Below are 16,340 nucleotides of genomic sequence, written 5' to 3'. Positions count from 1 at the left end.
TATTTTGCACTCCGGATGCTGTTGTATTTCTCGACATTTACATAAACATAAAGTAGCTTGTTATCCATGAAGCGATGTAGATGTAGCTTGTGGCTGCACAGTCTTCAAATTGGATTTGCCTATTATATATGCATATGCAGGGGGCGACTGACCTATGCCAGTGGGCATCCGCCTGCCCGGTCTAAGTTTACGACTGCTGAATATATGGTCGTAAACTTGGCTGCAAAGTTTGTGTTAAACAGTGCTTCATGCCAAAGTTAAGTCAGTTTCCATGTCAACAGTCCGTAGTCCTTCACCCACCACACTCTCGCCATTCGATAGATTGGTCAGCTCGCAAAATGTTGTATATGTTCAATGGCCTGTAAGCGGCCTGCCCGCCTGACAGCTCAGCCTGATTGCCAATTAGTGTTTGTCCCCCGTCTCACCTAGACTTAGTCGATTCCACAAGTTTCAACCCATTCGATTGCCAACTGAAAGTGACGCCGTAATTTGTATCTACTGGAATCGCTTGGTTTTGTTGCTGCTCGCATAATGTTTAGGCTAGCAGCTGATTGGCCCTGCTTTATTTTATATTCATCACACAAAATCGTATAGCCTCATTTCACTTTCAACATTTCTTATATATTTTGGGAACGTAACATTTTTCACATTTGCAAGGAATGTTGGTATTTGACCCGAGTTATCGATATCAATGTAATAAAAAAATATATATCATTGCCATCAATAGCTTTTATAACAGCGAAGGCTGAAGGTTTCTTAAACAAATTTTTAAATTTTACTAAGAATCAATTAAGTAAAGCCCCTACTTCGAGGCCGTATTATTAGACCTTTGAAGAGAACACTGCATATTTTACCGATAACTTGCTAATGGAATCGCAGAGTATTCAGTTTGTATTTAAAAATGTAAATAAATAGACAGAATATCACTTGATGCTCGAGTAAATTCAGGTGATCACGTACAACCTTATACAAAATTGTGCGGGAATTCAAGATTTTCTAAAAGCCCGTTTCGAATATACTCAACAAATCTTACATTTTGTACATAGTACACATTTTGCCATGTTCAAGAAAACGTTTTCGTTAATATGGTTTTGCATTAATAATTTCACATATATATATCCCAACCTTGATATGCTATACGATAGGCATTCGAACTAATCGGATCGAATTTCTTTAAGAAATTTTCTAGCAAATGTTTAATATGTGGCAACATTTTGGAGAACCCGATAGTTGTACCAAATATAACTATATCTTTTCTTTAAACCACGTTTGCATTTTTTTTATGATTGTGCTTAGCCTAAGCCTTGGAGAGCTCTTTTCAGTTGGCACTCGTAAATTCATGTTTTTGTATTGTTCTGTCAAATGAATAGATTGTATAGCTGCTTTTTCTAACTTTTAGTCGACAAGCACTCGGAGAGATTGCAACATGGGAACATTGTACCGAGTTGTAAGAGATATGCGGCCCACGCCCGCCTCCAGGGCCGCAAAGGAGCAGCTCGGCCAGACGGAAACGCTTGCAAAGATGTTCGGCTGGCTTTCTGTGGATGGAGCTTGTTAGCGTTGATTTTATGCAGATTTGCGCGGAAAATTTATGTAGAGCTGTGCAGATACACTGTGTGGCAATGGTTGGGCGGGGGCTGAAAGCAAGGCAGAAGCGAAGCCGCGTTTCTGGAAGTATGCGAAACAAAGACAGCAAGTACATGAAGTGTACATTTCATTTCAAATTGATTTATGCGACTTTTTCTCAGACAAAGAGAACAGCTGCTTCTCCTGTTTTACTATATGCTTGATTACTTTCAAAATTGCCCGCTATTTCAGCTCGTAAGGTGTTTATTGCTAGTGCTTTAACCAAACATCGATATATCGATTTTCGCTACAGTTTTTCGTATTGAGTTTAACTCGATATTCGATGTAAGTTGCTCGATTCTTAAAAGAGAAAGTTAATATCATCAATATTTATAGTCTGTTTTACAGTACTAAGGTATTTATGTTATGGGTATTGATCAAAAACTGGTCTCCTTTTAATCTCGAAAAGCGACTTGGGGAACCACACAGCCAGCTTCCTTAACAGACAACCAGGCAACAAAACAGAGCTCAAAGATTTTAGCCTTTTGCTGTATTCGTAGAACATCCCTAGGCAAACAAAGACTCTTCCCAGCTATCTTGTAACTCTCGGTACTAAAGGATGAAATCTTCTTCAATGAACATTCGTCAAGATACATGTTTCGGAAGAGGCTTTTAAACTGAATATGTTGTAACAATTGATAAAGTGCTAGTTTTAAGCCATGCACTTATCGATATGAATAAGCGGGCTGTATCGATGCTGGAATTGAAAAGGAAACTATTGATGCTAGAAGCTTTAAACTTTATTTATTCTAGAATAATTTAACTCAAACGACTTATAGAGTTAAATGTAAAAATAAAGATATAGAGAATATAAAATATGAAAAGAATTCTTACTTTACTTTATGCTTTAAAGGATTCGATTTCTGGCAGCTATTGTAATTATTGGTAATCGATAAGCCGCCTCCGAATATATCACAACAGCGATATTCTTATCTTACGTTAATTATCGATCGTAACTTCGGACTTACGTCGCTAGCCTTAAGCACAATGTGTTCATCCAACCACATTGGAGACTAACTAGCATTTGGCAAGAGCTGATTAGCCCCAATATTGATTTAATATTGTATCAAGTGGACCATAAATAGTGTTGCACACATCAGCAACAATATTTCAAAGTGGAGTTCGAACAAATCGTTTAACAGGTATTTACAATTGATGCATATATTCAAATTTATTGCTAATTAGCAACAATAGTTGTACGTGTGCGTGGTTGTGTGGGTGTATGTCGGTGAGTGAGTGGGATGTGTGTCTGTGTCTGTGTGTGTGTGTGTGTGTGGGGGGGGGGGGGGGTGTGTGTGTGAGTGACATGCAAATTTGATATAAAACTTACGCTATTGGCAAATTAATTTGGATTTCATTTTGGGTCGTGTTTCTGGTGCTTGCGCGCGACGGGCGGAAGCGACTCGACTTTAACCTGGCAGAGAGATTAGCCTATTGCCAGATAAATTTTGCTGATGTCAGCGATAGCTGTCTATGTGTATGTGTGTGTGTGCGTGTCTGCGTGTGTCTGTCTGACATTGAGGTTAAGCATATGTGAGTGTATGTGGGGTCTGCTGCTACACACAGAACACGCCTCCTACCCGTCGGCGCCGAGCTCTATTAGGCGCCATAATTAATAGCAGCTTAACTTATAATTACGGTCACCGAAAACCACAGAGAACCGTTTTAGCTTAATTGTTGAGGTAGTTCTCTGCAGCAGCAGCATCTTCTTCTTCGTCTGCTTATTTGTGTTGCTATTTTTGGGGGCTCGTTTTGGTTCCTTAATTAAAACACATGTAAATTTGAAAGACAACACGAAAATCAATATGGCAATTAGCTAAGTGCGAAGTTAAGCTTGTCAGAAATAAAATATCTTTGATAATTCATTTTATCATTAACAATACAATGCATTGAACTTCTACTTGATCAGCTGATCTAAGGGGAAACAGAGAATTCAACATTCAAGTTGTGAAGTAATGGCTAAAGAGAAGATAATAAAAGGCTACTAACTTTTCACTTAAATGTTTTTTCATCCGTATTAAGCAAAATATTACCTAAAGAGATTTTCAACTGAGTTTTCTTTACATAATATTCATAAAACTCCTGTATTAAGATTTAAGAATCAATAGGCAATTTAATAAAGTTTTAATTTTATTTATATATTTACCCAAACGTTTCTCGATTTAATAAGCCCTTACATGCCAATCCCAAATTTATTGATAGTTAATATAATAGTTAACATTTTATTTTCTAATTTTTTATACCCTTGCAGAGGTGATTATAATTTTGTCGTGAAATGTGTAACGCATAGAAGGAGACATCTCCGACCCCATAAAATATATACATATATTCTTGATCAGTATCAACAGCCGAGTCGATACAACCATGTCCGTCTAACCATCTGTCTGTTTCTATGCGAACTAGTCTCTCAGTCTTAAAACTATCTTTATGAAACTTTGCAGAAGTCCCTCTTTCTGTTGCACGCAGCACATATGCCAAGATCAGCTGGATCGGACCCATATATCATATAGCTGCCATAGGAACGATCGATCGAAAGTTAAGTTGTTGTATGAAAAAACATTTTATTTTTCAAGATACCTTAACCCCACTTGGCATTTATTAGTTTTACTATACTCCTAATATATATGCAAAATCTTGTTAAGATCGCATGACTATACAATATAACTGACATAGGAAAAGTGAGTTGTATGAAACACATTTTGTTTATCAAGATAACTTGACCAAAATCGGCATTTATTAGTTTTACTATGCTCTTCATATAAATGCAAAGTCCATTTATGATCGTTACACTATATCATATAGCTGCCATAGGAACGATCGGTCGAAAATTAAGCTGTTGTATGGAAAACTTTTTTGTCATTCAAGATATTTTGATTAAACACGGCATTTAAAGATTTTACTATGCTGCCTTCATTTTTGCAAAATCTTATTTACATCGGACTACCATATCATATATCTGCCATAGGAACGTTCGGTCGAGAAGTAGGTTTTTGATTAAAAACCTGTTTTGTTTATCAAGATATTTTGACCAAACTCGGCATTAGCTATTTTCCCTGTGCTTCTCAGATACGAGCAAAGCACTATAAGCATTAAAAAATGTTGGGTCCGCAACCCTTGCGGAATACCCATTAGATCTTCGTCATGAGGATAATACCCTTTCTTTCTCGTTTAATTTATCAGAGTTATGTAGCCTGAGCTTGTTGCTGTTGCTCTGTCATTAAAAGCTTGAGTTTCTTGTGCAACAAATTTCAGCTCTTTTATATTTTTGTTGCATTTTATAAGTTGTTGTTTGCAACAGCTTTGGCTAACACTCGACCGCAATTCGGAATGAAATAAATAAAAAATTTGATTGACATTTACTCTGAGCACAAATCAAATAAATGCAAGTATTTTTTGAATCAAATAAATTATTTTCATGCTTAGCTGAAAAAATTATCTTTAATAAGCCAGCACAAAATCAAAGGTAGTTAAACACAAATTTATAGTTAGCCTTCAGGCAAGTAGCGTAGTTTGGCTTTTAGCATGATTAAATGTATGTATATAACTTTATTAACTATATACTTTACATAACAGAGAAACAAAAACAAAAAGCATAAAACTTTCATATTTATGTGCTCAGTAAATGTTTTGCCAATAAAGTTTTATGGGTTAGTTCGAATTTATAGTTTTGTTTGTTTTCATTACATTTTGTCGCATTTTATTTACCATTATTCTTATAGCCCTTAACCAATTTATTTAACTGAATATACTTTTTTAATTTTATTAGCTAACAGCGAATTGCATTTTTTTTTTCGGATAAATGAATCGATATTTCAGCGCAAAGCTTATTTCAAGGAGTTATAAATAATTGAAAAAATACCATACGATAGATTTTACTGCAAGAGCTACTTCAGAAATAGAAGCTTCTTCAATGTGCGATGATATGTTGTAAAATGAGTGATGACTATCCTAGAAAAAATCGACATACCGAAAAGCGCAGAAAATGCCATCGAAATCTTGTCGTATATACTATACATCCATAACAGCAAATTCTCTTAAATCGTCCCCATAGAATTCAGGGCGATTCAAGCAAAAAGTTTTTGATATACTTTTGTCAATTATGAATATATAATATTCATATTCGCTGAGTTTTCCCAACAAGAGCTTCTAAAAGTATGCCCTAGATTAACCATATCCATGTTCTGGATATATGTGCAAATTTGTCATTGTTCCATTTCCATGGGCTTAACAATAATAGAAACTTTCTATATTATCGATGTTATAAATGTAGCCCAAGAGACGTTCCTAAAAGCCAGCTTTAAATTAACCATAGGCATGTTTTAATATTTTTGCAGATTTTTCATTGCGTCAATCCCATGGACCTGATAATCATCGAAGAGAAAACAATCGATACGATCGATATTAATCGGTATCCTAACAGAGGCATTTAGTAGCCCCGCAAGGAATTTGTAAACATGTCCAGACGTATATCACATTATCCCAATATATTTCACAATACAGAGTACTTGTACTAATATATGTAATTCTAATGTAATTGAAAAAAATTGCCTAAATTACATCTTTGTCAATATTTGCGGCGCATCGAGGAGCAAACAAATTCAGCATTTTGAAAAATGAAGCATTCAATCGAAATTAATCGAAAGCGATTAAAATATTGACACAAATTGAAAACAAGGCAGAGCAAAGGCAGTTCAACGTTTTCTAGTTGAGCTGATAAGAGATGATATATGAGTTTTAAGCGAGACTTTAAAGCAGCATCGGATGGGCTTTAATTTCGAATAATTTATGTACAGCCTCAAACTCGGTCGCAGGCAGCAAAAAAAAAATCTTACGAGATTTATAAGAAGTGAAATTAATGTGGCAGCGCGTCTTCAAGGCAAGGAAACAAGCGAAAGAAAAAAAGTTAAAATGGTCCACAGAAATTGTGGCAAAAAATGTACTAGCAGAGCGATGAATGTGCTGGCGCAGAGGCCTTTGGACAGTCTCTGGCACGGCCACATCCTCCCGCCCAGCCCCAAAAATGCGAATCGAATTTCGCGCTTAGTTGCCTACTAAAAGCACAAAAACAGTTTGCTTGTTCTTAGACTCGGCAGCGCTTTCCACAATTTTCTTTATGCCGTTTTCTGTCGCTTTTCTTTTTTTCCCCGTTTTGCGCGCGCATTTGAAGTTATTTCAAAAGTTTTTTCCCCACTCCACATTTCCATTTGCTGCTCTTTGCCTGTCACCAAATGGCAACTTAACACGAAAAGCTGCCGGAAATTGAAATACAGAACTGGGCACTGGGAACTGGGAAAATGAACCGAATTGGTCACTTCATATGGGCGCTGCCCATTAATAACAATTTAGCTACACAGCAAAACTATTTAGCCAAACATGACAGAAATCTATATCAGCAGAAAACTAAACGAGAACTCACATATAAAACGTTTATTTATATTCATTTATTCCAAATGAAAACGTTTTTATGGCATCAAAGGTCTTGGATAAGAGTTTTGAAGATACTTTTGATATTTTCACAAAAGTTGACGTCTTCATATTGATGATTTGGCCACAAAACAGAATGTACATATTTGCATTTCAACAGAGCCTGGCAGCTCCATTTATGGCACAAATGTTAACAACTTTGAGGTAAGGTTAGTTTGGGTGCGACAGATATTGTAACTCGTGGAGGGCACACCGAGAGTATTACCCTCTACATAAGGAATGTTAAAATACTAAATAACTACTAATAGTATAAGGCTCTATCTATTACTTATTTATCTATTGACAACTCCATAGAGAGCTGTCTATCGATAGCTGACGAAGAAAAAGTAATAAAGTGAAATAAATAAATAATAAATACTACTGAAGGCTACGACAAAATGAAAAATTTTTATTTTTTTGATACACTGAAATATTTTCAAACGTTTTTAATAGTTTTTAATATTTGACTAACATTCTAGTAATAGAAATATTTCATATTTATTTAAAACCTTCAATTAAGACGTTAATATTTCATATTCCAAAAAATATCCCAAAACATTTTCCACAAACTGTAAACTAACCTTATTTATTTATTTTCGTATGACATCTGAGCCACTAAAAAAATATATCATTCGATTGCATATGCTAGACTACCCCTACTTTGAACTTGTACAATTCACCTGCGACCATGGATTTCCGAAAAACCTGAAAGAAAGAAAAAAATCAATTAAAAGGCAATTTTCATGCAACGAAACGCAAAATTCGAGCTTAACATGTAGATGATATGCTTCCGGGGCAGCTCATGTTGCGGAATATCTTATCCCTCACTTGTAGTTTGTTTTTGCCATTGTCCATTGTTGTTGCTGTTGATTCTGTTGCTGTTGTTGTTGCTTTTGGCTGGCACAGTGGGCCGCTCGCCGTATGGTACTACGTTGTATTTATCCATCACTGACAATGTCAAATATATTACCCATGATGAATGACTCTGCGGATTTGATGAATGTGTTTTGTGGCTTTTCGCCTCTTCCATAAGCGCGCAGCCCCACAGCATGCATGTCTATGTAGTTGTGTGTATGTGTGTCTGCTATAGAGGAACAGCCCAAAATAAAAGATATATGGAAAGAAAAAAGTAAATCTGCACATGATTTATAAAATTTCAATGGCACTGAATGCAGATATGTCAATGCTGATATAGGTGCTCTGAAATGTGAGCTGTTTTCGCAATTCCAGCAATAAGTAAAAAATATCTTAAATAAATACAAGCCCTACAAATATAAAAGTTCGTCCAACTGATTTTATTCCAAACAAAGATTAACGAATCCCATTTTTATTGCAGTTGAATAGTTATTTACTTCTATCTTTATATTTTTATAAATATTACATATTTCCTAACAGAAATCACGTCAAAATATTTCTGCCTATAATAATAATAATTCTTATTCCAGTGCATTTTGAGAGATGCGAAACATAACACATGCTGTAAATGTTAAATGAATAAAGTGTTATCAGCAATATAATAGAGTGTCGGCTATTAAAGCATTCATAGACACAGTGGCTGCTGGAAGTAACGCCTCAGGAACAGAAGTCACACCTCCGTGTGTCGCACATCAAAGAAGTCGAATAAATTACTCAGGAAGGAAGGCACGTTCCTGTAATAATGGCTGGTCAATTTTAATGAGTATACGTAAAGGCACGCACATGCTTAATATGGCACTATAACACATAGACAGCCAGGCAGGTCAAGAGGGGCGAGCGTACGCCCATTGGCTGATAAGTCCATTGCGGCAATTGAACGAGTTTCGTGCCGGCCAGTCTGTCAGTAACGGCTCGTCCTGTGAGAGGATGTCAGTGAACAGGGGTTGCATATGCCTGTGTGTGTGCGTGCGTGTGTGGGAGTGTGCGTGTGTGTGCATTGTAAGCTGAAGAAAAATGCTGCGGTAATTACATTAACAGCAGCACCGGTAGTAAGAAAATGTTGTTTATTGAAGCCAACTCTGAATTGTAACCATTTTCATTAAGATTGAAATATGTATCTTTGTTACGGTTATGGCCAGGGGGAGAGGGACACAAAAGTTGGTGTTTGTTAATGTTAACGATAAGGATATAAAGAAGTTTGGCAAGAGGTAACCAAATGTGCAGTATATATTTTTAATGTATCTGAATATCATTTATCAGCAAGAACATGTTTTCCAGCACTATTCAAAGGGAAATCAGGAGGTAAAATATTAGGCAACACTGTTTTAAGCGAATTGTGCAGACTCAAAAATATATAGAGAAATATTTGTATAATGTGTAAAAAGAGCATTATTTAGAAGAAAGTTTTGCAACACTATTAAAAAGGAATTTACAAAAAGGCATACTTAACAACACTGTTCATTAATATAACACCTCCATAGGACGGTGATGCTATTTCGAAATTTGTGTTCCTTAACGAGGCTTTTAGCATATAATTCCATTATCTATAAACTATTGAATAATGAGAAAGACACTCGTTTTGTCGACCAGTAATAAATTAAAATAAAATAAAAAAAAAAATATTGACACTTTACAACACTGTAATAACTTTAAAGAAAACATAACAGGCTGCCATTTTGCCTTGTTTACACGTAAAATAAATTTAGGCCAAATATAGGAATCTAGAATAATATAAGATATCTCTCTAGATACTAGTTAAACTATATATTTATTCCTAAAATAATTTATTAATAATATTTTACGCACTTAGTCGCATGCGTTTCAGGCCAAGCTCGCAACTATTTGCCTTGATTTAGTTTCGCGGATACGGTGGGAGGGGGGGAGGGGGGGGGGGTTGGAACGAGTATTCACATTGGGAGGCACAAGTGTGTTTAATGATTCAAGGCTAGTACGCTGGGCACCGGCTAGGTCATTAGGTACAGCCCCGGCCATGTTTTATGACCACGAAACATGTTTGACCAAAAATGGGAAAAAACAAAACTTTGGATAAATTTTACTCTCTGCTTGTCTTTTTATTAGTTTTGCATAAATAGGGGAAGGGAAAACCAGAGAGAGAGAGAGAGAGAGAGAGAGAGAGAGAGAGAGAGAGAGAGAGAGAGAGAGAGAGAGAGATAGAGGAATGAATGATAACTGTCTATAAAAATATATTTTTCAGTTGCTTTCATTAAATTTTTATTGACATTTCTTTTTGGTAATTTCTGTTGCAATTAGAACTCTGTCTGGGTTCGGGATCTGGCCGCGTGCCAAGTGCAAAAATGTTATCAGAAAAACATTAATGCGACAATTACGACATTTTTAATTGTTTTCAAGTCGCACTCGTTTATTGCCGGTATTGTTAGACTGCCATATTGTTGGCCCGCTGCAAAACGGGTAATTAAAAACGTGTTATAAAGCAACTGCGTGTCTCCAAGGAGCAGGAGGCGTGCCGGCGCGTTGCCCCTGGGCAAATGCTGGGCACCGACAACAAAGTCGCGTTAATTGCCGGCTGTTGGGCGAAATTAATGTTCGCTTTAGAAGCATTTTACTTCATAAAACCTAATGAATGACTGATGACATTATAAATGTTTGGCAACCCCAGAAGTTAAAGAAGAAGAAAAAGAAGAAGCAGTCGAAGATACACATCGACACACTGTCAACAAGAACTTTGCACTCAGGGCTCTCGATAACTGCAACCAGCTGGCAACATCAATAGCTTCTCTGTCAATAGTTGTGAACTTTTTTTTGCCAATAACTTTTACCCACTCCGTCTTTAGTTTGGGCACCATTCAATTATTAGTGTCTGCTTTTGGTCGCCTTAAAGGGCGACCCGCTAATTGCCTGGCGATGAATGAAAAAAGTGTGAGGCAAAGTTGGTGGAAATTTCATTAAATTTTCATTTCTAATTTTCCAAATGGATTAACGCTAAAAGATGCAGAAATCTTTCATCATAATTAGCACGCGGCGCTCGCCACCAACCAACACGCTGCGCACATAGTTGTCCACTCTAATGTACACACACACAGGCACACACGCACACAGACACAGGCATATACTCATGAGCATGGCCAAGTCCACTGCTCCCTAAATCCCCATTCATGCCCTTTTCATCACATTGCCTAGCATTTATATTTTTTATACCCTTTAATCCTTGAATATTATTAGTTTTTGATGAAGGAGAGCTAGATTTGAAATCGCATTAACTAAACAGATATATTTATAGTTCAGATCTGATTACTATACTATACTATGTACGTCTTTTATATCTTTAGATATTAACTTGATTTCTTTTTATTTATATTCGCAACTAATATATAGAAAAAAAAAATTATATAGATTAAAAATTTGATCAGGATATAATTACCATTTTCCACAAAGCATTATTATTTTACAGTCAAATTTTAGTACCCTTCATATAAGTATATAATTACAATGTAGGGTACATAAATTTCAACATAAGCTTACGAGTTTTCTTCGTTTTTTTCAGAATATATATTTTTCCATTTTTGCTTATGCTTTCATTTCTGTATGCAATGTTGCCGGCGGCATGGCCTTGCGCCTTGTTTGACTAACTCATTTTGAACAATTTGCGAGGCTGCTTGGGCGCACGACCCACAGCCAATCCGCCCGCTGGCTGTTTAATTACGCGCCCAGATAAGATACTGTTAGTCTTAAACGTGCTACTTACAATCTGTTGAACAGAAAGCGAAATCTAATTACAGTTGCACAAAAGCAGACCCCGCAATTTTCATGCCAATCAATATTTAAGTAGTTGAGCAAATTTTTCTTATTTTCATGATTATTAAGTAGCTTCTCCTTGTTGTCTGCATATTTAGCTCATTTTTGTTGGCTTCTTATTCTGTTGGCTTTCTATTTAGTTTGAATTGGTCTGCATGGCATGAAAACTTACTGCTCTTTGTTCTAAATATATGCATTTATTATTTTAAGCTATACAAAAAATGGTTGAGATGCCCTACAAAGTATGCTATGAAAATTGTATGCTTTTAATGTTTGTAAATTTGAACTAAATTGCCGCCAAAAGTATGCTATTAAAAGTTGCAAGCTTGAAGTTTGTCTAGTCTAAAAGGTGAGCCCTAATAAGTATGCTATACGAAAATTAGTATTCTTTAATTTAAGTCCTTTTTCTGCATTTAATCTTAATATATATCCGAATCAGATAAAGCGACAGATTAGTGACACACCGCAGCCGGCTCGCAAGAGGACTACTCCCTGTTCGATCTTTAAGGCGACTCAATTGAGCAAGGTTTCGCCAGGACGATTGGGCGACAGTAAGACCAGCCGTATTTTAAATCCTCATACTACGTTATGGGGCTCGGCTCTAAATAAAATTTCCCTTTCATGTGTTGTTAAGGGATAATTAATGATTGTCCAGATTCTACACTAAATAAAAATAACAAAAAAATTTATATAAAAAAACAATATATCCGATCTCACCAGAAAAAACCGACGCTTGTTATAATCTAAACATAACAAGTGAGAGGTTCTAGTCGGGAGGGAATAGCCTAAGCCCTCTTATTCCAAAACCAAATAAATTTACAAAAAAGTTCCCTTGCCAGGGTTCGAGCTCGCAACTGACCGCATGACTTGCTGTCGGCTCTACTCAACAACCACACCACCAATAAAAACAAGTAAGAGGTTTTTGTCGGGAGCTCCCGACTAGGGGATACCCTGAACCCTCTTCTTCCAACATTAAATGCATATATATATTCTATTGTAAAAGCTATGTGTCAAGTTTGGTGACTCTAGCTCTTATTAATTACCAAAATTGCCCAAGAAACGGGATATCGATATATATTTTTATCGATTGCTTGGAAACGAAGTAAGTTATCGATTATCGGACAAACTCGATCTGCGCAGGCACTAGGAGAAGCTACATCTAAAATTTCAAGTCTGTAGCTCTTATAGGCTCTGAGATCCTTGCCTTCATACATACGGACGGACGGACAGACAGACCGACATGGCTAGATTGACTCGTCTATTGATGCTGATCAAGAATATATATACTATATGGGGTCGGAGATGTTTCCTTCTGCCTGTTACATACATACATACCGTTCTTACCCAAATTTAATGGTTTCAGGGTATAAAAATGGCATTTTTATCAATTTATATTAAATAAAATAAACTCTAAATTTTAACAAAAATTGTAAACATAAATATAATACAGCCAGTCGAAACATTTAAACTAAATATTAAAAATGTAATTAAAATCATGTTCAAATCAAATACCAAACTATTCTCATTTCCATTGTTTACTTGTTTTTCACTTGTCGGAATTCGCCCGCAGAGTTAAGCATGAAATTTCTTGTGTTAAATCTTTGCTACACGCATTCTATTCTGAGCTCAAAAGTACATTTTATTTCAGCGTATTTTCATGAACCATTTTGAGGATTTTGTTGCCCCTATTAGGATTTTTGTATGAATAAATAAAATATTAAATGCAACAAAGCTTTTAGCTTGTCGTAAGACGGCAAAGAGCAAGAGGCACTTTCTCAGCCAAATTCCAAATCCAATTTAATTGAAAACAAGAACAGCCACGTGGTCATACAGAATGCCGCAGACATGAGAACATTTTTGGAGAATTTACTTTTGCCATTACTGCAACCAAAGTCGCACACAAAGACTTTCAGCTGCTTCATAAGTCTCACAGAGGGTGATGGTGGTAGGGGGTAGGGGGGGAGGAGTGGTCATGGTCTGGCTGAAGGAGGAGCAGGAAAAGGAGGAGGTGGTAAGCAAAAAGTGCATTTCCTTAGACGCAACTCGGAATGAACTCATTTCGTCGCTGGCGCACAAAATTACAAAATACTGTCACGTATGTTGCTTTTTAGAATATTGTACAGGGTCGGGCTGGGCGGTCGGTCACAAAGGCAAGCGGAAGCAGCGAACTATGCTCAGACAAGAACTAATGCTTAAGAAAATATCAACTTCTAACATAAATTCGGGTCAAAAACTTTAATTTAAACGAGTGCCAGTGTCGCCTACAATGTTGTTGTTGTTCATGGTTCATCTTCTTCTTTTTTGTTTGTTTTGCAACGTTTTGGTAAGCAGAGGCGGTAAGCAGAGGCGGTAGCAAAAAGCAGGCATCACGTATACGCACTGTAACCCAACAAACACAAAATACAAATAAATTAGATGCACTTATATCCAGCCAACGTCGACCCAGGGCCGAGGAGATTGTGACGCATGGGAAGGTTATTTGGGCAAGTTGGCAGCATTGCAAATGCAAGAAAGGAAATTTACTAATTTCAAAGTTTTGCACGCATTAACCTCGAAAATCTGCGCACAGGCAAATGCCGATTTCTACACAGATAAAGTGCTGCAGGGGTGGGGGGCAGGGTGGTAGGGGTTGAGACAAGAATGTCACACAACTTGAAGACACTTGCGATTGCAGGCAACAGACAGACACATTCGCCGCACGCACTTGTATTTGTGCAAATAATTTGGGTCACGATCTGCTCATGGCACGAACGGGCAGGCGGGCGGTCGGGCGGATGTGGTGCATGCGGCACTGGTCGAGAGCTGTCTGCATATTGGTTGGCTTGGTTGGCAAGCGAACAGCCGGCAGCGAATACGAGGGACAGCCGCTGCCGCTGCCGACGATGACAACGGCAAGTTAACGCGGCGTATACGTAACCTCAGAGCAGAGCCCGGGCTAAAGGCGGCTAAGAACAATAAAGACATGGGAGTGTGCGGCAAGTCGAGTTGAACTATTGTCAAGTTTTAACCTCGATATGCAGCCATGTCAGATTAGGCAACGCACACACCGAAGGATTTGCGCTGTTCCCCTTGGAATGCAGCACCGCTGGGCACAACAAAAATAAGCAAGAAATGCTGCAGCAGGCCAATGTCAGCAGAGGATGGGGGCATCAGTTTTGTAAACTATATGTGAGCGGCGATAGGAGTGTGAATGGAGGGACAGAACTTTCGCGTAATCATGCAGCGGCGACGATAGAAACGCATCTCGACGACGACCTCTTGAGTGCATAACAAGAAATGAAATTGTGTGACAAGGGAACTGAGTGGATATAACGAGAATGCCATGGGATAAAAGCAAAAAAATGTGACTAAAATATAGAACTCTCAATTGCAGCGGAGAAATTTAAAATATAAAAGACTTATAAGATTTTAATATAAACAAAGGAGTTATCTAACAGATCGATAAAATTATAAAATAAATATAAGCTAATAATCTAATCGTTTCTAGATGTCATTAACATATCCACTTTCAATTCTGAAGTTATTTACAATATTTGCTTACATATTTTACTTTGATAATCAAATTAAATTATATTCCCCATTGGTAGGTTTTTCAATTCTCGAATATGTCGAGAGAAAAATATTTTGAGAAAAACATCAAATGAAGTCTGCTTGATTTCTATTAATAATTCGACACACTTAAATCAATTTTCTAAGATGTCTTAGCTTCATATATTCAATTAAATTCCGCTTAAGTTTCGTGTGGAAATATTAAAAAATTAGAAGAGAATTTTCTAATTCCAGTAAAAAAAGATCTTACAGTAGTAAGATAGGCGCAAATGTTGTGATATATTAATTAAGTATTTCAATACTTTTATTTATATTCATTGCTGAATTTTCATTCATTTTGACCACTGTGCGTATGGCTGGCAGCGAATGAGGTTGCGGCTACTAAGAAGCGGGTGGTTGCAGTGGCGAGGTCAACTAGTGTGTGCCCGGCCCACAGCATTATTGTGGGCGTGGTTGTGTGCCCAAGTGCCCAAAAGAGCCGCAAGCGCACGACATATGCGTGTGTAAGTATGCTTGTGTGGGGTATGTGTGCATTTAGGTATTTCCATGTCAGCTGCAAATGCCACTCGTACAACGGCAGCCCGTTTGTCGTACAAGTTCAAAATCATGTCTCGTTGACTGGCTTTTCGGGCTGGGCCAGAGCTGGCCAGAAGAAGCAGCAGCAGAGCAGGCGAGCCTGAATTCTGTCATGAGGCAAATAGTTTTCTTAACGTATTTCTTGTAAAATTGTATGCATTTCTCCTCTTTTTTTTGTGCTGGGGAGGGGGGATTCTGATTCTATGCCAGCAAAATGCTTGCTTTTAGTCGGGGCTAACAAATTCATTTCACTTCATTTTATTTACATTTTGGTAGCTTGCAGAAATTTAGAAGAGTTTTCCTTTGGTAAGTCACAGCTGAAGCGTTCAAAGGGTCCCACAAAATATTAAGTATACGTTGAGTAGTTAGGTGAATGCTTGTGTGTGTGTGTGTGTGTGTGTGTGTGTACGTGTGTGTTTGATGAATAACTCTTTACG

This window comes from Drosophila virilis, chromosome 2 (assembly GCF_030788295.1).
Source record: "Drosophila virilis strain 15010-1051.87 chromosome 2, Dvir_AGI_RSII-ME, whole genome shotgun sequence".
Lineage (NCBI taxonomy): Eukaryota > Metazoa > Arthropoda > Insecta > Diptera > Drosophilidae > Drosophila > Drosophila virilis.
This window is presented reverse-complemented; position numbering follows the sequence as displayed.